Source organism: Oncorhynchus mykiss, chromosome 7 (genome assembly GCF_057628025.1).
Source record: "Oncorhynchus mykiss isolate SJ-2025 chromosome 7, ASM5762802v1, whole genome shotgun sequence".
Lineage (NCBI taxonomy): Eukaryota > Metazoa > Chordata > Actinopteri > Salmoniformes > Salmonidae > Oncorhynchus > Oncorhynchus mykiss.
The window spans coordinates 15613340-15636533 of NC_143028.1; the positions used below are offsets into that span (position 1 = coordinate 15613340).

Sequence of the window (23194 nt, forward strand, 5' to 3'; positions counted from 1 at the left end):
GCACAATTGGCATAGCGTCGTCCGGGTTAGGGAGGGTTTGGCCGGTAGGGATATCCTTGTCTCATCGCGCACCAGCGACTCCTGTGGCGGGCCGGGCGCAGTGCGCGCTAACCAAGGTTGCCAGGTGCACGGTGTTTCCTCTGACACATTGGTGCGGCTGGCTTCCGGGTTGGATGGCGCTGTGTTAAGAAGCAGTGCGGCTTGATTGTGTTGTGTATCGGAGGACGCATGACTTTCGACCTTCGTCTCTCCTGAGCCCATACGGGAGTTGTAGCGATGAGACAAGATAGTAGCTACTAACAATTGGATACCACGAAATTGGGGAGAAAAAGGGGGTTCAATTTAAAAATAAAAAAAAGATAATGGTTTTCAAACACATACTGTACTTTGGTCATAATGTAGAGGCCTCTTGTCACGCTCGCTATCCTCAAACACCCTGTCATAAATCAACCAAGGCGCAGCGTGCATGTAGTTCCACATCTTTTAATGAAAGTGAAACCGAAAAACAAACAGGTAAACAGCAAAGAACGTGACGCAACCGAGGTGCACACAAAAAAAAAAAAAAATGACCCACAACACACAGGTGGGAAAAGGTTACCTAACCGGACGGGCGGGAGGCTCTGGAGGCGCCGGGTGGGCGGGAGGCTCTGGCGGCACCGGGCGGGCGGGAGGCTCTGGCGGCGCCGGGCGGGCGGACGGCTCTGGCGGCGCCGGGCGGGTGGGCGGCTCTGGCGGCACCGGACGGGCGGGCGGCTCTGGCGGCGCCGGACGGGCGGGAGGCTCTGGAGGTGCCGGGAGGGCGGGAGGCTCTGGCGGCGCCGGGCGGGCGGCTCTGGCGGCGCCGGACAAGCGGGCGGCTCTGGCAGCGCCGGACAGGCGGGCGGCTCTGGCGGCTCCTGACTGACGGGCGGCTCTGGCGGCTCCTGACTGACGGGCGGCTCTGGCGGCTCCTGACTGACGGGAGAACCTGGAAGGAAGAGACGGAGAGACCTAAGTATGGTTCTCAATCAGAGACAACGATTGACAGCTGCCTCTGATTGGGAACCATACTAGGCCAAACACATAGAAATAGAAAACAGAGAAAACACATAGAATGCCCAAATCAAATCAATTTATATAGCCCTTCGTACATCTGCTGATATCTCAAAGTGCTGTACAGAACCCAGTCTAAAACCCCAAACAGCAAGCAACGCAGATGTAGAAGCACGGTGGCTAGGAAAAACTCCCTAGAAAGGCCAAAACCTAGGAAGAAACCTAGAGAGGAACCAGGCTATGTGGGGTGGCCAGTCCTCTTCTGGCTGTGCCGGGTGGAGATTGTAACAGAACATGGCCAAGATGTTCAAATGTTCATAAATGATCAGCATGGTCAAATAATAATAATCACAGGCAGAACAGTTGAAACTGGAGCAGCAGCACGGCCAGGTGGACTGGGGACAGCAAGGAGTCATCATGTCAGGTAGTCCTGAGGCATGGTCCTAGGGCCCAGGTCCTCCGAGAGAGAGAAAGAAAGAGAGAAAGAGAGAATTAGAGAGAGCATACTTAAATTCACACAGGACACCGGATAGGAAAGGAGAAGTACTCCAGATATAACAAACTGACCCTAGCCCCCGACACAAACTACTGCAGCATAAATACTGAGGAGGGGTCAGGAGACACTGTGGCTCCATCCGAGGACACCCCCGGACAGGGCCAAACAGGAAGGATATAACCCCACCCACTTTGCCAAAGCACAGCCCCCACACCACTAGAGGGATATCTTCAACCACCAACTTACCATCCTGAGACAAGGCCGAGTATAGCCCACAAAGTTCTCCGCCACGGCACAACCCAAGGGGGGGCGCCAACCCAGACAGGAAGATCATATCAGTGACTCAACCCACTCAAGTGACGCACCCCTCCTAGGGACAGTATGAAAGAGCCCTAGTAAACCAGGGACTCAGCCCCTGTAATAGGGTTAGAGGCAGAGAATCCCAGTGGAAAGAGGGGAACCGGCCAGGCAGAGACAGCAAGGGCGGTTCGTTGCTCCAGAGCCTTTCCATTCACCTTCACACTCCTGGGCCAGACTACACTCAATCATATGACCCACTGAAGAGATGAGTCTTCAGTAAAGACTTAAAGGTTGAGACCGAGTTTGCGTCTCTCACATGGGTAGGCAGACCATTCCATAAAAATGGAGCTCTATAGGAGAAAGCCCTGCCTCCAGCTGTTTGCTTAGAAATTCTAGGGACAATTAGGAGGCCTGTGTCTTGTGACCGTAGCATACGTGTAGGTATGTACGGCAGGACCAAATCAGAGAGATAGGTAGGTGCAAGCCCATGTAATGCTTTGTAGGTTAGCAGTAAAACCTTGAAAACCCACCCCAACTCACACCCTGACCAAACCAAAATAGAGACATAAAAAGGTCAGGACGTGACACCTCTGGGATTTTCATTGAAGAGATACGGGATGAGGAAGATGGCTGCTGTGACTGAGTCCTATAAGGTTTTAGAGAAACCATTAATTAAAATTAACTGTATACAGCTAATACATGTGATCTGCATAACATACCAATACTAATTTCCATCCCTTTGTATGCCTCCTCAGTCATCTGACCCCAATGCAGCTAGCCTTTAACATACAGTTAGTTACCTCTGGGGCCCCACAAGTGTGCGTTCTCAGCCCTCTCCTGTACTCCCTGTTCACCCATGACTGCGTGGCTATGCACACCTTCGACTCAATCATCAAGTTTGCAGACAACACTACAGTGGTAGGCTTGATTACCAACAACAACGAGATGGCCTACAGGGAGGAGGTGAGGGCCCTCAGAGTGTGGTGTCAGGAAAATAACATCACACTCAACGTCAACAAATCAAAGGAGATGATCGTGGACTTCAGTAACCAGCAGCGAGGGCGCACCCCTATCCACATCGCCGGGATAAGTTCCACAAACAAAGTTAACTTCCCACACTGAAAGGAGGGAAAAGGGCTACCTAAGTATAGTTCCCAATCAGAGACAACGATAGACAGCTGTCTCTGATTGAGAACCATGCCCAGCCAAAACATAGAAATGCAAAATCATAGAAAACAAAAACATAGAATGCCCACCCCAAATCACACCCTGATCAAACCAAATAGAGACATAAAAAGGCTCTCTAAGGTCAGGGCGTGACACTCCCTCCTTCTCCCCCTCTCCCTTTGGATTTGCTGAAGACCACATATTCTTTCATACCCCACAGTTTAGTTTGTTTGTGTGGATACATCTCACATTGTCTGTTATCATGTGAGAATGTACTGCTGAGGTGTATTATTGTTGGTTTGTTGGTGGGAAAAGGGGATAACCAGCCAAGTCGCCCTTGGGCATACCTTACTTTGTCTAAATACCCTAGTTAGAGCTGGGCGGACCACCCACTGTATTTTATTGGTTAGTTAGCTAGCTGTTTCTTACCCAGTAAGACTGGCTTAGGGGGTTTTGGATATTTATTATTTCTTTCCTTGGGTCCAGCTCAGCCGCTTTTTCCCACACCCCGTTACCGTGTGTTTGACAATAAACCTAAAGTGTTTGACGGTAGATTTAGGTTGTCTGTGGATTTCTTTTAGTTCTCACTGTTCCTTTCACTGTTGTGATTTGCATGAGATGTTACGGGTTTTTCAGTGCCGAGAACTTTAAGGTTCTTCGATGAACTTCGAAGATTTGAGAAAAACCCTTGTTGAACCCCTAGTTTTGAGTGTAACCCCAGTTTAGGTCGATCCAGAACATTCTATCAAACAACCATGAATGAAGAGAGAAGATTTTATACATGAAGACATGGTTGCTGTTTTCTCTGGCTGCTTTTTCCACAGAAACTCTCTCACAGCCATGGATTAAAGGTTCTAAATTATAGCCTGAGTTATCAGGTAGAACTGAAGTCCAGACCTGTCATGCCTCTGCCTTCAATTTACAGTTTGTCTGTTTTCAACCCCTTCCACACCATCTTTCTACCCTGGAGACCCATGTGTTATACACTCCATTAGTCTCTCTCTCTCTCTCTCTCTCTCTCTCTCTCTCAGACTTGCTTCCCAATGTGAGGTTCTGAGGTGCTCTTTAAGGGAATTTACTGTCCCTTCCTCCTTTTGTTTTTAAAAATGCCCATTTGTAAAACACCATAATATGAGGCAGAGGTGAAATTAAATAAAGAACGGTAGATAAACAGGTGGTGCTGTAGCCTGCATCCCAAATGGCACCCTATTCCCTATATACTGCACTACTTTTGACTAGGGCCGTAGTCAAAAGTAGTGGGAAGGGAAAGGGGATACCTAAACAGATTCACAACTGAATGCATTCAGCCGAAATGTGTCTGCTGCATTTAACCCAACCCCTCTTAATCAGTATGTAGGGAATAGGGTGCCATTTGGAACGCATCCTATGTTATATGACCTCTTGACCTTCTCCCTTATAGATAACTGTTCTGCTGTAACTCCCAGATCACGTCTCCTTGGGAACTGGCTGTGGCTGTACACATTTTGACCCCCAGTTGCACTATGGGAGGAGAGACTGGAACATACAGCACTGTGAAAGGTAAAGGTTACTGCAGATTGTATTAGCATAAAGGGTATTTGACCATTGTGCAGCGCAATAGGGCATTTATCCTGGGTATGTTCAATAGCCTGTCTTTTTAAATGTAATTTGGTATTATTCTGAATAACCTTAACTAACACAATGTACTGGAGGTCACTCCTTAGTTTGGGATATTTAGGCACAATAGCACCACAGCAAGGAAAAACAATAATTGTATTTTCCTCAGCTATTCTTTTCCATACCAAATCCATCTTTCTTTGTACTTTGGAGGAAAATCGGTGTTTGATAAAAAAACGTAAAATGTTTTTTATTTGTAGATTTGGATGGTATTTTCCCTTGGAGGGAAGATTGAGGGTCTACAGTAATTCAATTCCCTCTCACACACACACACACACACACACACACACACACACACACACACACACACACACACACAAGCAAACGAAAAGAAGCAAAACCCCAAAAGAAAATGAGTCTTCCAGGCTCCCTATTTTCTGACTGTTTGATCTGGCTACCAGTGAAAATCCAATCACAGCAGACACAGCACAAGATGCCATCTACGGACAATTTCACCCCTGCTAATGAAAACACATTTTTTTGTGTTCTGTTCTGGTTTTTATTTATTTTAGTCCACCAGGATCCTCTCCATCTTTGTCCGTTTGTTGTTGGATGATCAGGAATGTCTCGATCAAATCGTCTATTTCCACATAATTCTATATAAATCCTGTGTCACACTTCCTTTCCAACTTGGCATTCGGAAGAGCACTGAATGAATCCCTTTCCAGCATAAAATATCACTTTCCTCCATCTTCAAGATAGGATTGACGTAGAACACTGTGTCGGGGGGATGCTTGAGGTGTTTGGACTACTTCAACTTACTTCAACGTGTTAATATTCATTTCAGTGGAAGGGCAGACATGATTCTCAACGCACGCTCAATGCATGCAAATGGCAGTGAGAAGAGAAATGTGGCACTTTTATCACAAGGGATGCATTAATACCAAACACAAATCCATGGGGAAAAAACCTATTTATATGGAGAGCAATGAGTTCATCTGAAATCAAATAATTCATACCTGTAATGCATGAATGGTTAGGTTCAGGTCCGGACTGAGGAGTCTTTCATTCCAACTCATGTTTCTTTCAAAGACTAATCAATCTTATATTGCAAACAATATTTGAGGGATGTGAATGGATACCCGGTCCAGTCTGACTCATACATTTATCTGTCTTAATAGATCCCAGGCTGAGGCATGGGTATCTATCTGCCTGAGGGTCAAAAGAAAATGTAAACCAGAAATCAAACGTATCCACTGATACAGTCAGTGATTTGGAAATGTCAATTACAATCTAGAACTATGCATGCTAAAGTAGTACCTACCTTATTAAAATGTAGATGTTTAGTTATTTTCCTCCCAATTTATTTCCCAGTCTGTTTCCATGGAGCAGTGGTTCCTCTACTTTGTATTGTCCCGTACCCCTTCAAACATTCAACCTCCAGCTGTGTACCCCCTCAGCGCACTCTCAAATGTTGTTTTTTGCCATCTTTGTAAGCCTGCCACACAGACACTATGCAATACATTTATTAAACATAAGAATGAGTGTGGGTTTTTGTCACAACCCAGCTTGTGGAAAGTAACAAAGAGCTCTTATAGAACCATGGCACAAATAATAATAATCAATCATTTTGCTCTTTATTTTGTCATCTTACATATAAAACCTTATTTGTTCATCAAAAATTGTTAATAACTCACCACAGGTTATTAAGAAGGGTGTGCTTGAAAGGATGCACATAACTCTGCAATGTTGGGTTGTATTGGAGAAATTCAGTCTTAAATCATTTTCCACACACAGTCTGTGCCTGTATTTAGTTTTCATGCTAGTGAGGGCCGAGAATCCACTCTCACATCGGTACATGGTTGCAAAGGGCATCAGGGTCTTAACAGCGCGATTTGGCAAGGCAAGAAACTCTGAGCGCAGCCCTATCCAGAAATCTGTCAGTGGCTTCTGATTAAATTAAATTTTTACAGAACTGCTTGTTGCAATTTCGATGAGGCTCTCTTGTTCAGATATTGGTAAGTGGACTGGAAGCAGAGCATGAAAGGGATAACGAATCCAGTTGTTTGTGTCGTCCATTTGACATTGTCCGTAAGCTTGAGTTCATTTGCGCACAAAAAATCATACAATGATAGAAAGACCTATGCCTTGTCCTTGTTAATGCAGACAGAGAAGAGCTCCAACTTCTTAATCATAGCCTCACTTTTGTCCTGCACATTGAATGAATTTGAATCCTACATTCAGATCATTCAGGCGAGAAAAAACATTACCCAGATAGGACAGTCGTGTGAGAAACCTGTGATCATGCAAGTTGTCAGACAAGTGAAAAAAGTGAAAAGTGAAAAAAACTTGAAGCTCGTTTCTCAATAAAAAATAAAAAACGTGTCAATACTTTGCCCCTTTATAACCAGCGCACTTCTGTATGTTGTATAAGTGTTACATGGTCGCTACCCATGTCATTGCATAATGCAGAATATACACGAGAGTCCAGGGGCCTGGCTTTAACAAAGTTAACCATTTTCACTGTAGTGTCCAAAACGTCTTTCAAGCTGTCAGGCATTCCTTTGGCAGCAAGAGCCTCTCGGTGGATGCTGCAGTGTACCCAAGTGTCATCGGGCGCTACTGCTGGCATGCGCGTTACCACTTCACTTTGTCTCCCTGTCATGGCTTTTGCGCCATCAGTACAGATACCAACACATCTTGACCACCAAAGTCCATTTGATGTCACAAAGCTGTCCAGTACTTTAAAAAATATGCTCTCATGTTGTCCAGGTTTCCAGTGGTTGGCGGAAGAGAATGTCTTCCTTGATATACCCCCCATAAACGTAACGGACATATACCAGGAGCTGTGCCAGGCCTGCCACGTCTGTTGACTCATCCAGCTATAACGCATATAATTCACTGGCTTGTATTCGAAGCAGTAATTGTTTCAAAACATCTCCTGCCATGTCACTGATGTGTCGTGAAACAGCGTTGTTGGATGAAGACATTGTCTGTATCGTTTTTTTTTGCCTTTTTCCCCCAGCATTGTCCCATCCATATCCGCAGCAGAGGGACGAATGAAGTCCTCCACAGTAGTATGGGGCTTGCCTGTCCTAGCCACTTGGCAGCTCACCATATAAGACGCTACTAGCCCCTTCTTATCATTGGTATCTGTTGCTTTTATACATGTCTTACTACTTGAAAGTCGTCTTTATTCTCGCTCAAAAAACTCCCGTGGCTCATTGTCATCTTTCGTTTCTAAAGGTCTGCTACCTGTATTTGACATTGTTGCTATGTTGCTGAACACTAGATCGTTTCAATTTATGTTTGCGTTGTCAAAGCAGATGTTTTTAATAGAGCTGAAGAAGTCATGTTCAATAATAATCATTATAGGGAATATGAGTCCCATGGTGACTGGCTCGACTGCAGTGTACTTTCCCCATAGTGAATTGATGGATGTCATGAACCTATTGAGCATGATCATAAGGGAGATGGAGGGATAGATACTGTGTAGGCCTTTGTGACATGAATACAATGATCAGTGGAGAGTTAGTCAGTCAGGAGACCCAGGGGATGAAGGCCTGTAGAAGATGGATACGACTCTCTAGGCTAATGTTGTATGTGCATGCAATACTGCATGAAATTGTGCTTTCACATTATTAAATTACAATGGTAAGTGAAAAATGATCTTAGGGTTAATAACAAATGTTACTTTCGAAAGAGAAGGATGTGCTCAGCTCACTTCAGTTTGTCTCAATCACATTGCTTATAAGAGAGAGGAATAGAATATGCACACATTTGTGTGTGAACTAAATTAAACTTGAGTTGGATGGCTGAAAGAAAGTCTTCATTGTTTCCCTTTGAACAAATTCTGACCTTGATGACACTGCCATGCATAGCACCATTCAGAATGTGTGTGTAGCTTTGGCAACACTTGAAAGGCGTGAGGTTACACTCAGCATTCTGTACATTGAGAACTTCTGCAGTCTGTTGCATTATACTTATGCAATTCTCCATCAACCCTGGGTACTTTTTGTCCTGGAGTTGTTGTTATGTGTGTCATTACGTTAAACAGATGAATATAGTCATGGTGACTGATGAAAACAATCAAAACAGATTCATATATGGTTATGCTTGTATGGAGCCTTAGAAAATCACCTTCCAATCTCCTTTGTCACCCTTTGTCCCAAGCCTCACTGCACTCGCTGCCTTGAACTGAACCATTTTCTGACCCATGATTAAAATACATTGTTGTCATATTACACTGCTCTAATTTGGCAAAGGTTTGAGTTCGACATTTCAAAGACATGTCCCGGCATTCTGAGAGCATTCCAGCATTCTGAGAATTCACATTCAACCTTTCCCAAAGTGCCTGTAATGTATGACCCCTTTTACAAATGGATTTTATATTCCTTTGGATTTATCGTCTTCTTCGGCGCCTTTTGCCTCTGCCCTGCTCTGCCTTGACCTGACATGGTCGCTGTAAATAGACCGTGTTCTGTCCCTGATGAACTCTGCCTACCTGGGCAGGGTGAGCTCTTCTTTCTAAGGAACATTTTCCTACGTGTTTGACATTGGGAATGTTCTCAACTAGAATGTTGAGAAACAACGTTCTTCTTTGGGAATTTCTTTACTTCAGCATAACATTTCCGATAGGTTACTTCGTGGTTCTATTTAAAAATTAATGTTCTCAAATTGTTCCAAGAACATAAAAAAAATGGTCTTCTGTGGAACTTTTACTACTTCAGCATATCGTTTCCTACAGGTTTCCTCATGGTCCTGTAAAAGGTAAAGTCACAAATAAAATGTCCCTTTTTTCTGGTTTTAATATACACTGCATTCGGAAGGTATTCAGACCCATTTACTTTTCCCACATTTTGTTACGTTACAGCCTTATTCTAAAGTTGATTAAATACAAAATGTTCCTCATCAATCTACACACAATACCCCTTAATGACAAAACAAAAACAGTTTTTTAATTAAAAACAGAAATACCTTATTTACATAAGTATTCAGACCTTTTGCTATGAAACTTGAAATTGAGTTCAGGTGCATCCTGTTTCCATTGATCATCCTTGAGATGTTTCTACAACTTGATTGGTGTCCACCTGTGGTAAATTCAATTGATTGGACATGATTTGGAAAAGCACACACCTGTCTATTTAAGGTCCCACAGTTGACAGTGAATGTCAGAGCAAAAACCAAGACATGAGGTCAAAGTAATTGTTGGTAGAGCTCTGAGACAGGATTGTGTCGAGGCACAGATCTGAGGAAGGGTACCAAAAACATTCTGCAGCATTGAAGGTCCCCAAGAACACAGTGACCTTCATCATTCTTAATTGGAAGAAGTTTGGAACCACCAAGACTCTTCCTAGAGCTGGCCGCCCGGCCAAACTGAGCAATCGGGGAGAAGGGCCTTTGTCAGGGAGGGACCACAAACCCGATGGTCACTCTGACAGAGCTCCAGAGTTCCTCTGTAGAGACGGAAGAGCCTTCCAGAAGGACAAACATTTCTGCAGCACTCCACCAATCAGGCCTTTTCGGTTGTGGCCAGATGGAAGCCACTCCTCAGCAAAAGGCTGAATGCCAAGCCTCAAATCTGGAGGAACCCTGGCACCATCCCTACGGTGAAGCATGGTGGTGGAGGCATCATGCTGTAGGAATGTTTTTCAGCAGCAGGGACTGGGAGACTAGTCAGGATCGAGGGAAAGATGAACAGCACAAAGTACAGAGATGCTTGATGAAAACCTGCTCCAGAGCTCTCAGGACCTCAAACTGGGGTGAAGTTTCACCTTCCAACAGGACAATCCCCCTAAGCACACAGCCAAGACATTGCAGAAGTGGCTTCGGGACAAGTCGCTGAATGTCCTTGAGTGGGCCAGCCAGAGCCCAGACTTGAACCTGATCGGACATCTCTGGAGAGACCTGAAAATAGCTATGCAGCGACGCTCCCCTTCTAACCTGACAGAGCTTGAGAGGATCTACAGAGAAGAATGGGAGAAACTTCTCCAAATACAGGTATGACAAGCTTGTAGCGTCATACGCTAGAGGACTTGAGGCTGTAATTGCCACTAAGTTCAATAAAGTACTGAGTAAAGGGTCTGAATACTTATGTGACTGATATTTCAGGTTTTTAAAATAAATTTGCAAAAATGTCAAATCCTGTTTTGCTTTGTCATTGTGGGTTATTGTGGGTAGATTTGAGGAAAAATAACAATTTAATACATTTTAGAACAAGGCTGTAACGCATTTATTTTGTGAGAAAAGTCTGAATACTTTCTGAATGCAGTGTAAATACAAAAGTATGTGGGCACCCCTTCAAATTAGTGTATTCGACTATTTCAGCCACACCCGTTGCTGACTGGTGAATAAAATCGAGCACACAAACATGCAATCTCCATAGACAAACATGTTTACTCTGCTATCTTTGACTAACGTTAGCAAATAAGAGTAACTCAATCTGGTAGCCATTTATTCCCCACCCATGTCTGAAAAACACTGTTACTAAAAATAGAATTGTAGATATAGCTAACTCACTCTCGGTGTGTTGGTAGTAATGGTGAATGTGTATACATTGTCTATGGTTGGTTAGTTGATTCTCAGATGGCTTGCAATCTTGCTGCCAATTTAGTGACTCTAACTTGCTAACAGCAAGTTGACAATATTGAAATGTCCATGTTAGGTGTGCTAAGCTAGCCAGTCTAATAGAGATCAATACAATTAGTGGGGTGGTTAAATTGTGTATTGTTGTGTGCTTTGTTGTAGGGGATACATTACATCATCTGATTCCAACAGTATGTGTTTCCAACCCCAAGATGGTAAGTTGGCAAAATATTTACAAGCTGAAGGCTAAGATAGCTCACTTTGCAGTAAGCATGTCATTAACATGAATTGGGTAGTGTTTGTATGGGTTTGTGTTTTAGATTGAAAGGTGTAGAATCAAGACCACAGTAATGACACAAACACCTCATTCTTCTCTCTGCAGATTCTCAAAACACAATACAAAGACACGTCCACAAAAATCCGCTGCTACTATTGACAAGAATGATCTGTCAAAGTCAATGAGCTGGGGGAGGTTTACAGATAGGTCTTTGAGGTAAGGAAGGGGTTTTGGTTGTGCTTAGAGACAATACATGTATTGTTGTGTATGAGAATGATTGAAGGGTGCCATTTCTCCTCAATCTTCCATACACAACAATACATACGGTGTAAGATCTGTCCTCCCAAGACTTTAGGAGGGCAGATCCCCGCCCTAAGACCCCGCCCATTCACTTTGTTGACTGATCTTTCCTCTCAAAAGCTGCTCCCAATATCCCTCATTGTTCCTAAACGATACACTAATCTGTCTCTAAACACTTAGGTCCCAATCCGTTGACACCTTTACCAACAAAGGCGTGTTGCCCTACAAAAAGTGTAAAATGGTAACACCACAACCACGTCTTTCCAAGAGACGTGCAGTACGAGCAAATCTTCTGCAAGAGGTCCAAGAAATTGGTGGCTACGGTCTTCGAGCCCTACACCACTTCCGGTCATCTGGCTGTACACCGAAGACAAAACCATTCGCCACAAGCACTCTGCTTCCACAGCCCACCATGCCAAAACACCATTGCCAGTGTACCGAAGCCGGATAAAGGACCATAAAATAAATATGTATATTTTCGATCAATCCTCAAAATTGGTGTGCCTTTATGGATTAACCCGAATATATTCGTATAAGTTGAACAGGGTTCTGCAGCATCAAACAGATGTCAGACAGAAATGTCAGCTTGTATATTTAGCAATAAATCCGCTGATAGGAACATCACTGAAAGGCATTCAATGGCTCAATCGAACAAGGACAACCAAAAACGCATAGTGCGATCAGTATCACATAAAGCCTTCGCGAAATGCCACAAAGCAAGATTACATTTATTTTCAGATCTCGCCCCCCCATCAATACACCGGAAGCCGTCAAAGAGAATCTCATTCAGCGCGCAAAGTCCAGACCTGCCTTCCTCCTGGGCAATTATGTGTGAAACACATCTCACAGACCTAGAAAGTCCTCAGACATGATTAAGCAAACCCAGATTCCCCCAGGGTGAAATTCCCCTTAACTACATGTATTTGGCATTGATTTTAATTGGAGACACAAATTGTTTCACTCATTTTTGATATTTTTTTTGTCTTAATTACAAGATAAGACAGGATTGAATTAAAGGAATTGTTGTCATGATTAAATACATGTATGCTCAGTTTTCTCAGGCTTTAGTCAGTCTACCTCCTGAAATTACCTAAATCAGCCAACCCCCTGAAATGACTTCAATCAGTCTACCTTCTGAAATGACCCTATCGACCCACTTTGAACTCCCTCCACTGCCATCATTGAGTGGGTGTGCTCCAGGGCATCCACCCCCTCATCACCCCCACCCCTCTCTTCCCTTGCCATGCCATGCCATCCACCCCCATCCCCTCTCTCTCGTCGACATGCCATCCGACCCCCACCACCCCCTCTCTCCCCTCAATATGCCATATTGGCACGCTTCCCTGGGGCATCTCTGCTTTCTCCCCAAACACGCCTCACTTTCTATCAGTGTCTGTGGACGCTGTAAAGGTTACAACAATACTTGCTAATGGTTCAGACTCACATGATGATGAAATAAGGAGACTGACATTATATGTGATAACCAAAACATCAATGTCTTACCATCTGCTTTACTGACATTGATTTTCAAGACATGTTACATATTTATTTGTCGTTTTCAATTATCAAGCCTTGGAGCTATCAGTGGTGATTTTAGAATGTAAATCTTGGTGGGGCAAAAATACATATTTTTTAAATGATGCATGCCAACACAACACTCAACAATACATTAATTGCACTATAACGGTGACAAACTGTGCCCACAAACTGTTAGTGCCTACATAAAGCTGTCCCAACAGCAGAGTCCCAACAGCATTCCCAACACCTTACCACTGCTACACCTGGCTATCAGCGGATCCTTGTCTGGCAGCGAAACAGTTCACTCAGCCTCATTTACTGCTTTAAAAAAAACATAGCTGATATGGCTGACTTGTTTAAACAAATGTGTTTTCTACTGACAATTGAGATGTAAAAACGAGCGGATAAGAGGCAATCCATAATTTCGATTAAGACATGAATGAGAGAGCTAGGATGGATGTTGTCAATATAACTATTTGTTCAGAAGTTTTGAAATGTACAGCGACAGAATTCAGAACATGGGCCGTTCTTACAGTATTCTCCCTGTACACCAAGTCAGAACAGTAGGCTAAATAACGGGGGCAAATAAGCAGACAATGAAAGCTCTTGAAATATTTGATTACCATTCTCTAAAAAAGCTGTAGGCTAATTAAGAGGGGAAAGGGGACCAAATTACTAGCGTGAGTCACATGGCCTACTAACAGCTTACTACAGTACACAAAATACACTTAGTAATGTAATTACTTTCTTAGCTACAGTATACATATCTCCCTGACATATTACAGTTGAAGTCAAAAGTTCACATACACTTAGGTTGGAGTCATTAAAACTCATTTTCAACCACTCCACACATTTCTTGTTAACAAACTATAGTTTTGGCAAGTCGGTTAGGACATCTACTTTTGTGCATGACACAAGTCATTTTTCCAACAATTGTTTACAGACAGATTATTTCACTGTATCACAATTCCAGTGGGTTAGAAATGTACATACACTAAGTTGACTGTGCCTTTAAACAGCTTGGAAAATTCCAGAAAATTATGTCATGGCTTTAGAAGCTTCTGATAGGCTAACTGACATAATTTGAGTCAATTGGAGGTGTACGTGTGGATGTATGAAAGTGTGTGTGCTGGTGGCAGGGAAGTCAGGCGTAGGAGATTGAACTTGGTATGAAACGGAGCAATTTAATAAGTGCTCAAAAACTCAGAAAACCAAAATATACAAAATAATACAAGTGGATACAAAACCTGTCGCACACCAGAACGTATCTTGTACATCGCTTATAAACATACAATCACCGATAAGGACAATGAGGGGGAACAGAGGGTTAAATACACAACATATAATGAATGGGATTGGAACCAGGTGTGATACAAGACAAAACCAAAGGAAAATGAAAAGAGGACCAGCGATGGCGAGAAGATCGGCGACTTCGACCGCCAAACGCCGCCCGAACAAGGAGAGGGACCAACTTCGGCGGAAGTCGTGACAATGTATTTCAAGGCCTACCTTAAGTCAGTGCCTCTTTGCTTGACATCATGGGAAAATCAAAAGTAATCAGCCAACCTGGTTCATCCTTGGAAGCAATTTACAAACGCCTGAAGGTACCACGTTCATCTGTACAAACAATAATACGCAAGTATAAACACCATGGGACCACGCAGCCGTCATACACCTCAGGAAGGACACACGTTCTGTCTCCTAGAGATGAACGTACTTTGGTGCGAAAAGTGCAAATCAATCCCAGAACAACAGCAAAGGACCTTGTGAAGATGCTGGAGGAAACAGGTACAAAAGTATTTATATCCACAGTAAAAACGAGTCCTATATCGACATGACCTCAAAGGCCACTCAACAAGGAAGAAGCCACTGCTCCCAAACCGCCATAAAAAAGCCAGATTCCAGTTTGCAACTGCATATGGGGACAGAGATCGTACTTTTTGGAGAAATGTCCTCTGGTCTGATGAAACAAATATAGAACTGTTTGGCCATAATGACCATCGTTATGTTTGGAGGAAAAAGGGAGAGGCTTGCAAGCCGAAGAACACCATCCCAAATTTGAAGCACGAGGGTGGCAGAATCATGTTGTGGGGGTGCTTTGCTACAGGAGAGACTGGTGCACTTAAAAAAATAGATGGCATCACGAGGGAGGAAGCAACATCAAGACATCAGTCAGGAAGTTAAAGCTTGGTCGCAAGTGGGTCTTCCAAATGGACAATTACCCCAAGTATACTTCCAAAGTTGTGGCAAAATGGCTTAAGGACAACAAAATCAATGCATTGGAGTGGCCAGCACAAAGTCCTGATCTCAATCCTATAGAAAATGTGTGGGCAGAACTGAAAAATCGTGTGCGAGCAAGGAGGCCTACAAACCTGACTCGGTTACACCAGCTCTGTCAGGAGGAATGGGCCAAAATTCACCCAACTTATTGTGAGAAGCTTGTGGAAAGCTACGTTTGTCCCAAGTTAAACAATTTAAAGGCAATGCTACCAAATACTAATTGAGTGTATGTGAACTTCTGACCCACTGGGAATGTGATGAAAGAAATTAAAGCTGAAAGAAATCATTCTCTCTACTATTATTCTGACATTTCACATTTAAAAAAAATAAAGTAGTGATTCTAACTGACCTAAGACAGGGATTTTTTACTAGGATTTAAATGCCAGGAATTGTGAAACTGAGTTTAAATGTATTTGGCTAAGGTGTATGTCCATTTCCGACTTCAACTGTACGTCATTTATGCAGGAGCATACAATACATTTTTGGACTTACCTTCCAAACCACTCATTGTTGAATTTGCGTGTCCAAAATAAGTGGGTCAAAGTCCCCTCATTCTGCTTGCACCTCTCACACAGTGGTGAGGTGTCCGGGAATATTTTATGCAGTTTTACTTTTGAGTAATGTAACCTGTGTATCACTTTAAACTGTACAAGGTTGTGTCTGGCATTCACTGAACTTTTGTTTATATTCCTGAGAGCTTATACCCAGTCCTCATCTGAGATTTCTGAACCAAGTTCTTGTTCCCAAGCCCTTTTAATGGTGTCTGTGGATACCTCTATGTGGGCCTGTAGCACATCATACTGTCTAGAGACCGACCCTTTTGAATGGGGTTTGACAAGGATCAGGCTGTCTAATGTAGGAGTATTTGGCTTATATGTTTGTGGGATATATGACCTTAAGAAATTCCTGATTTGGAGGTATCTGAAATGAAGCAAACTGACCATCAATGAATAAGTTATCATTTGTTGTGAGCCCCTTCTCTCTCCACTGTGAAAACACCATATCATCCAATGCAGGGTGGAAAGCATGATTCAGGCAAATCGGGTTGTCAATGTATACAGTGGGTATGTTAAGAAAATACCTCATTTGTTTCCAGATCCTAAGAGTATGACAAATGACTGGATTAGAGTTATAAGTGTTTTTTTCACATACGATGGACTATTAACAAGTGCAGGGAGTGAGGAACGTTGACAGGAGGCCTGCTCAATCAAAAGCCATGAAGGCATATCATTCTGTTGGATCCCAGGTAAACTTTTCCTCCAGAAAGACACAATGTTCAGATTAGCAGCCCAATAATACAGTTTAAAGTGAGGAAGGCCAAAGCCCCCCCCCCCCCCCTATCTTGTACTTGCATAAATGCTTCTTTGAAATTCTGGCTGCTTTGTTATCCCATAAAAATGGAATTACTATTGAATCCAGTTTCTTAAAATAGCGTTGTGGTATGAAATTGGGTAGACATTGGAAGAGGTAAAGAAACCTGGGTAGGAGGAGATAGGAAGAGTTTTTCAAAAATCTATATTTTGTTTAAGCTGATAAATTTTCATGTCCCAATTCGTTTTCAAAGCTGATCAAGTTCTCTTGTCACTACAGTGTCAAGGCTTGTGAACTTGTCCATCACTGTTCTAAATGGGGTATATTGCAGAAATTGCATATCATGAAATCGTGAAATCGGCATCAATTCGCATTTTTGCCAGTTTATCTTGTAGCCAGAGAAGGAGCCGACTGTATTTATCAAGTTAAGTAAGGGGGAATTTAAGTTTTATGCTTGGATAAAAAGAAAATAACAAAATTTGCATATATGGACATTTTGTTCTGCATCTCTATTATTTTAACCGGAGCTATATCGGCACATGCACGAATGAGAGTAGCAAGGGGTTCCATGGCTATAGCGAAGTGAGCAGGCGAAATAGGGCACCCCTGTGGGCAACCCTTGAACAGGCGGAATGACTGCGACATTTCCTGATTGGTTACCACGGACGCCATTGGGTGTGCATAAATAACTCTTATCCAATCAATAAATTCCTTTCCAAACCCGAAATGCTCCAGAACCGACATCATATACTTCCACTCAATCTGATCAAACACCTTCTCTGTGTCAAGAGCTATTACCACTGCCTCAACTCTATGATCATGATACATTGCGTTGAAAAGGCATCTCAAATTGTAGTATATATGTCGGCCCGGGATAAAACCTGTCTGGTCAGGGTGTATGATGTCAGAAATATATTTTTTCATTCGGTTTGCCAATATCTTTGTCAACACCTTATTTTCGATGGGGAGTAACGACACGGGGCGATAAGACAACATCTCCATGGAATCTCTATCTTTTTTTCAAGATCAGTGCTATTGTAGCATCATACAGTGTTTGCGGGAGTTTGACAATTTCTTTGGAATGTTTAAACATTCGCAACATAAGTGGAGATAGAATTCTATAAGGACTGCGCCAGTCTATTACATATCCATCGGGCCCAGGGGCCTTGCTGTTTGGAAATTGTGCTATCGCTTTGTTAATTTCCTCTAAAATTATCCCAGCATCGAGTGCAGCAGCTGCACCCATGTCTAGTTTAGGAAGTTCACATTCAATGAGGAAGTGTTCCATAGTTTGTGGATCAGTAGCATCGGATTTTGATTGGTATAGCTCCGAGTAAAACTGTGCAAAGCATTTATTAATATCCTGCGGATCTGTTACAAGTTTACCCTTCTTGTCTTTTCAGTTTGTGAATAGCTCTAGATTCCTGTACATGCCTTAGTTGTCTTGCTAATAATTTGTGGTTTGTCACCCAGTTCAAAATAACTTTGTCGCGTTCTAGCAAGTAAAGAGCCCACCAGTTTCGAAAGGATGGTATAGTATTCATATTTCAACTTTGTGATCTTCTCAATGACTGCATTCAAGGAATTCGTCCTAAAAACGTTCTCCTGTTCCACTAACTCTCTTTCAATTTCTCTCAGCCTAGTATTGGCACGTTTCTTACTCTCTGATGTATAAGAAATAACGTAACCTCTAATCACAGCCTTTAGAGATTCCCAAAGGGTGGAGTAGTCAACATCCCCCGTGTCGTTAGCTCTGAGGAAAAAGGCAATCTGCTCCTTCAAATACTGACAAAAAGTCTCATCTTTCAACAAGTATGTGTCTAAGAGCCACGGTATCCGACCTGTAGACATATTGTTGAGTTTCAGCACCATGGACAGAAGAGAGTGGTCCGTAATTAGAATAGGGTGATAGGTAACAGACGCAGCTGCTGAAATTAGTCTGGAGTCCAACAAAAAATAGTAAATTCTGAAATATGATTTATGAACCGACGAAAATAAAGAATAATCCCTATCTGTTGGCTGCGTCAGCCTCCAAATATTGACAATGTTAAGGTTTGTTATCAATGTATTTAGACAGACACTGGCATTTGATTGTTGAAGTGACCTTGATAGCTGTTTATCTAAAAGAGGATCTAACGTACAGTTAAAGTCACTTCCAACAATAACAGTTGTATCCGAGATATTTGGTATGGCCTTAAATACCCTTTGAAAAAATAATGGATCATCGAAGTTGGGTCCATATAAATTGACCAAGGTTATTGGTTTCGAATTCAGTGTACCAGCCACAATAATATACCGACCATTAGGATCTGAAATCGAGGATGAGTAAACAAAAGGAAAGTTATTCCTCATCAGGAATGCTTACCCCTCTTGCTTTTGCATCAAAATTAGACTGGTATATCTGACCGATCCAGCCGACTCGTAGCTTGGCCTGAGCCAAGCTTTTAATATGAGTTTCTTGAAGAAGCACTATGTCAGCACCCAGTGATTTAAGATGAGAAAAAACCTTAGCTCGTTTCACGACATGACCTAAGCTGTTACAGTTCCAGCTGACTATCTTTATTCCACCTGGTCTACTCTGTGCTCGGTCACTATGTGGCATTTCTTATTTTAGGGCAAATTGTTACTTTCATATAAAACCCCAAAGAAAAACTTCCAGCTGTGCGGGAGCTTGTCATGCCACCTGTAATAAATGTGAACATAAAACACAGACCCCATCCCTCCTCCCCCTCCAGTCCCATTACTGAGTGACTTCCCCAAACGAAGCACTCGTTGACTAACACACAAACCTTAGTTCAAGCTGTATGTCTAGACACCCTAACTCGTCATCTATAGATGCTCCGCATATAAACTAATATTAAATAACACTCAACTCTCACATTAGGGGGTGAGTGGCGCTAAAACATGATAGGCTAAACAATAAGCCATAACATCTCACCCATCATATGAGTCCCAATTTCTGATCTTCTGATCGAAAAGACAGGCTGGAAATCCAAACACATTCCTGGCCTGTATTTAGCCGGTTGACACAGACGTTCTGTATCCTCAGCCAGGGAGCTCACTTGACAAGAACAGATCGGACACTTTTGGGTTGTCAAACGTACGTGTTGATCCCTCGACTGTCACCTTAAACCGGGCTGGGAAGAGGAATCCATATCGGATGTTGGCCACTCTGCATTTCTTGATTAACTCATCATACTCTTTCCTCACCTCCAAAGGTTCCTCACCTCCAAAGTAAGATCTGGGTAGAAAGACACCCTGGCTCCATTTTAGTTAAGGGAGAACTTTTGACTAGCCAGCTTGAGGATGAGATCCCTGGTCTGGGGATAGTGCAGCCGTGCGATGAATGGCCTTAGTGGCGCGCCCTTGTACGGTTTAGTTGCCTGTGATCTGTGTGCGCGGTCGATCAGGATGGCCGTTTTGAATTGTTCACTTCCCAGCAATGCCGGTATCAGCTCCAAGACAAATTCGGAAGGTTCCCCTTTCTCAGTGTCCTCCTTGATCCCAAATATTCGGATGTTCTGGCGTCTTGAATGCGACTCGAGCATTTCCAATCAGGCTTTCAGGGTTTTGTTGTCATTTTTGAATGTTGTGTTGAATGTTGAATGTTGTGCTGCTTCTACATCATGTAGCCTGGCCTCGTGATCGACTGTCATCTGCTCAACCTCATGCACCCTGCCCCTAGTTGCCTTCACAGTTTCTGTCAAAGTACCAATACTCTTTGAGATATCAGCCAACCTTGTGTCCACCTTCTTGCTTAGTGAGTTTATAGCAGCCAGTAGGTCACTTTGAGTAGGTTCTGTGGGGAACTCTTGGGAGCCAGCATCTTCAGCTAACTCCTCGTGGGTCGGTGATGTTGAAATTGGTTCGTTGTCTATCTCATTCAAATGATCTTGTTTAGCGCACCCTTTTCTGGTGCCTTTTCCCTTTGTCATGTTGCCAGACATTGTTTCATGTTCTAGGTTGTGAGAGGTTAAGATAAATATTAATTTGTTTCAAAATTGAGCGGAGCTCTAGCAAAGCACGTCTACTACATACCACGCTCTCTAGCGCGGTAATATGTACATGTAGATTATTAAAGTGACTATGCAGAGATGATAACAACAGAGAGTAGCAGCGGTGTAAAAGAGTCGGAGGGGCAATGCAAATCATCTTGGCAGCCATTTGATTAGATGTTCAGGAGTCTTATGGCTTGGGGGTAGAAGCTGTTTAGAAGCCCCTTAGACAAATACTTGGTGCTCTGGTATTGCTTGCCGTGCAGTAGCAGAGAGAACAGTCTATTACTAGGGTGGCTGGAGTCTTTGACAATTTTTAAGGCCTTCCTCTGACATCGCCTGGTATAGAGGTCCTGGATGGCAGGAAGCTTGGACCCAGTGATATACTGGGCCGTAAGCACTACCCTATGTAGTGCGTTGCGGTCGGAGGCCGAGCAATTGCCATACCAGGCAGTGATGCAACCAGTCAGGATACTCTCAATGGTGCAGCTGAGAACCTTTTCAGTCACCTGACGGGGAATAGGTTTTGTTGTGCCCTCTTCACAACTGTTTTGGTGTCCTGGCACCACACGGCCAGGTCTCTGACCTCCTCCCTATAGGCTGTCTCGTCGTTGTCGGTGATCAGGCCTACCACCGTTGTGTCATCAGCAACCTCCGTGATGGTGTTGGAGTCATGCCTGGCCATGCAGTCATGAGTGAAGAGGGAATACAGGAGGAGACTGAGCACGCACTCCTGAGGTGCCCATGTGTTGAGGATCAGCGTGGCGGATGTGTTGTTACCTACCTTTACCACCTGGTGGCAGCTTGTCAGGAAGTCCAGGATCCAGTTTCAGAGTCAGGTGTTTAGTCCCAGGGTCCTTAGTGTATTGATGAGCTTTGAGGGCACTATGGTGTTGAACGCTGAGCTGTAGTCAATGAATAACATTCTCTCATAGGTATTCCTTTTGTCCTGGTGGGAAAGGGCAGTGTGGAGTGCAATAGAGATTGCATCATCTGTGGATCTGTTAGGGCGGTATGCAAATTGGAGTGGGTCTAGGGTTTCTGGGATAATGGTGTTGATGTGAGCCATGACCAGCCTTTCAAAGCACTTCATGGCTACAGACGTGAGTGCTACTGGTTGGTAGTCATATAAGCAGGTTACCTTAGTGTTCTTGGGCACAGGAACTATGGTGGTCTGCTTAAAACATGTTGGTATTACAGACTCGGACAGGGAGAGGTTGAAAATGTCAGTGAAGACACTTGCCAGTTGGTCAGTGCATGCTCGCAGTACACATCCTGGTAATCCGTCTGGCCCTCAGCATTGTGAATGTTGACCTGTTTAAACGTCTTACTCATATCGGATGTGGAGAGCGTGATCACAAAATCTTCCGGAACAGCTGGTGCTCTCATGCATGTTTCAGTGTTATTTGCAACGAAGCGAGCATAGAAGTAGTTTATCTGGTAGGCTCGTGTCACTGGATAGCTCTCGGCTGTGCTTCCCTTTGTAGTCTGTAATGGTTTGCAAGCTCTGCCACATCAGACGAGCGTCAGAGCCGGTGTAGCACGATTCGATCTTAGTACAGTATTGATGCTTTGCCTGTTTGAGCGCTGGGCATAGCGGGATATCTTATAAGCTTCCGGGTTAGAGTCTCGCTCCTTGAAAGAGGCAGCTCTAGCCAGTATATCCAGCCAGCTGTATGTTGATAATGTCGTCGTTCAGCCACGACTCCGTGAAGCATAAGATATTACAGTTTTGAATGTCCTGTTGCTAGTTTAATCTTCCGCGTAGGTCATCGGTTTTATTTTCAAAAGATTGCACGTTTGCTAGCAGAATAGAGGGGTTTATTCAATCGCCTACAAATTCTCAGAAGGCAGCCCGCCCTCTGGCCCCTTTTTCTCCACCTTCTCTTCACGTAAATGTCGGGGATCTGGGCCTGTTCCCGGGAAAGCAGTATATCATTCCCCTCGCCGGACTCGTTAATAAAGGAAAAAAAGGATACTGCCAGCCCGTGGTGAGTAATCGCAGTTCTGACGTCCAGAAGTTATTTTCGGTCATAAGAGATGGTAGCAGAAACAGTATGTGCAAAATAGGTTAAAAAATAAGTTACAAACAACGCAAAGAAACTAACAAAAAACACAATTGGTTAGAATATGTAAAACATCAGCCTTGTTCTCCTGGCGCCATCTTGTCAACTGCTCAATATATGATCGCAGTGCTACTGAAACACATGTAACTCTGCATAAATGATTATGTTTATTTCATAACCAACTCATTTTTACACAACATGATTAAGTTGGCAAGCAACACTGAGATATTTGTTTCTCATATCATGTTCCTCAAGGCAGCTGGTCTATGAA

General features: G+C 43.4%; 1 long non-coding RNA gene across 1 annotated transcript in view; it reads right to left on the minus strand.

The window, feature by feature from the left end:
* Positions 1–1385: 1385 nt before the first annotated feature.
* Positions 1386–23194, minus strand: part of LOC149982327 (uncharacterized) — a 139437-nt gene continuing 117628 nt past the window's right edge. The window contains exon 3 of the long non-coding RNA XR_016497113.1: positions 1386–1489. This is a non-coding gene — a long non-coding RNA (uncharacterized LOC149982327). The remainder of the gene's footprint in view (positions 1490–23194) is intronic.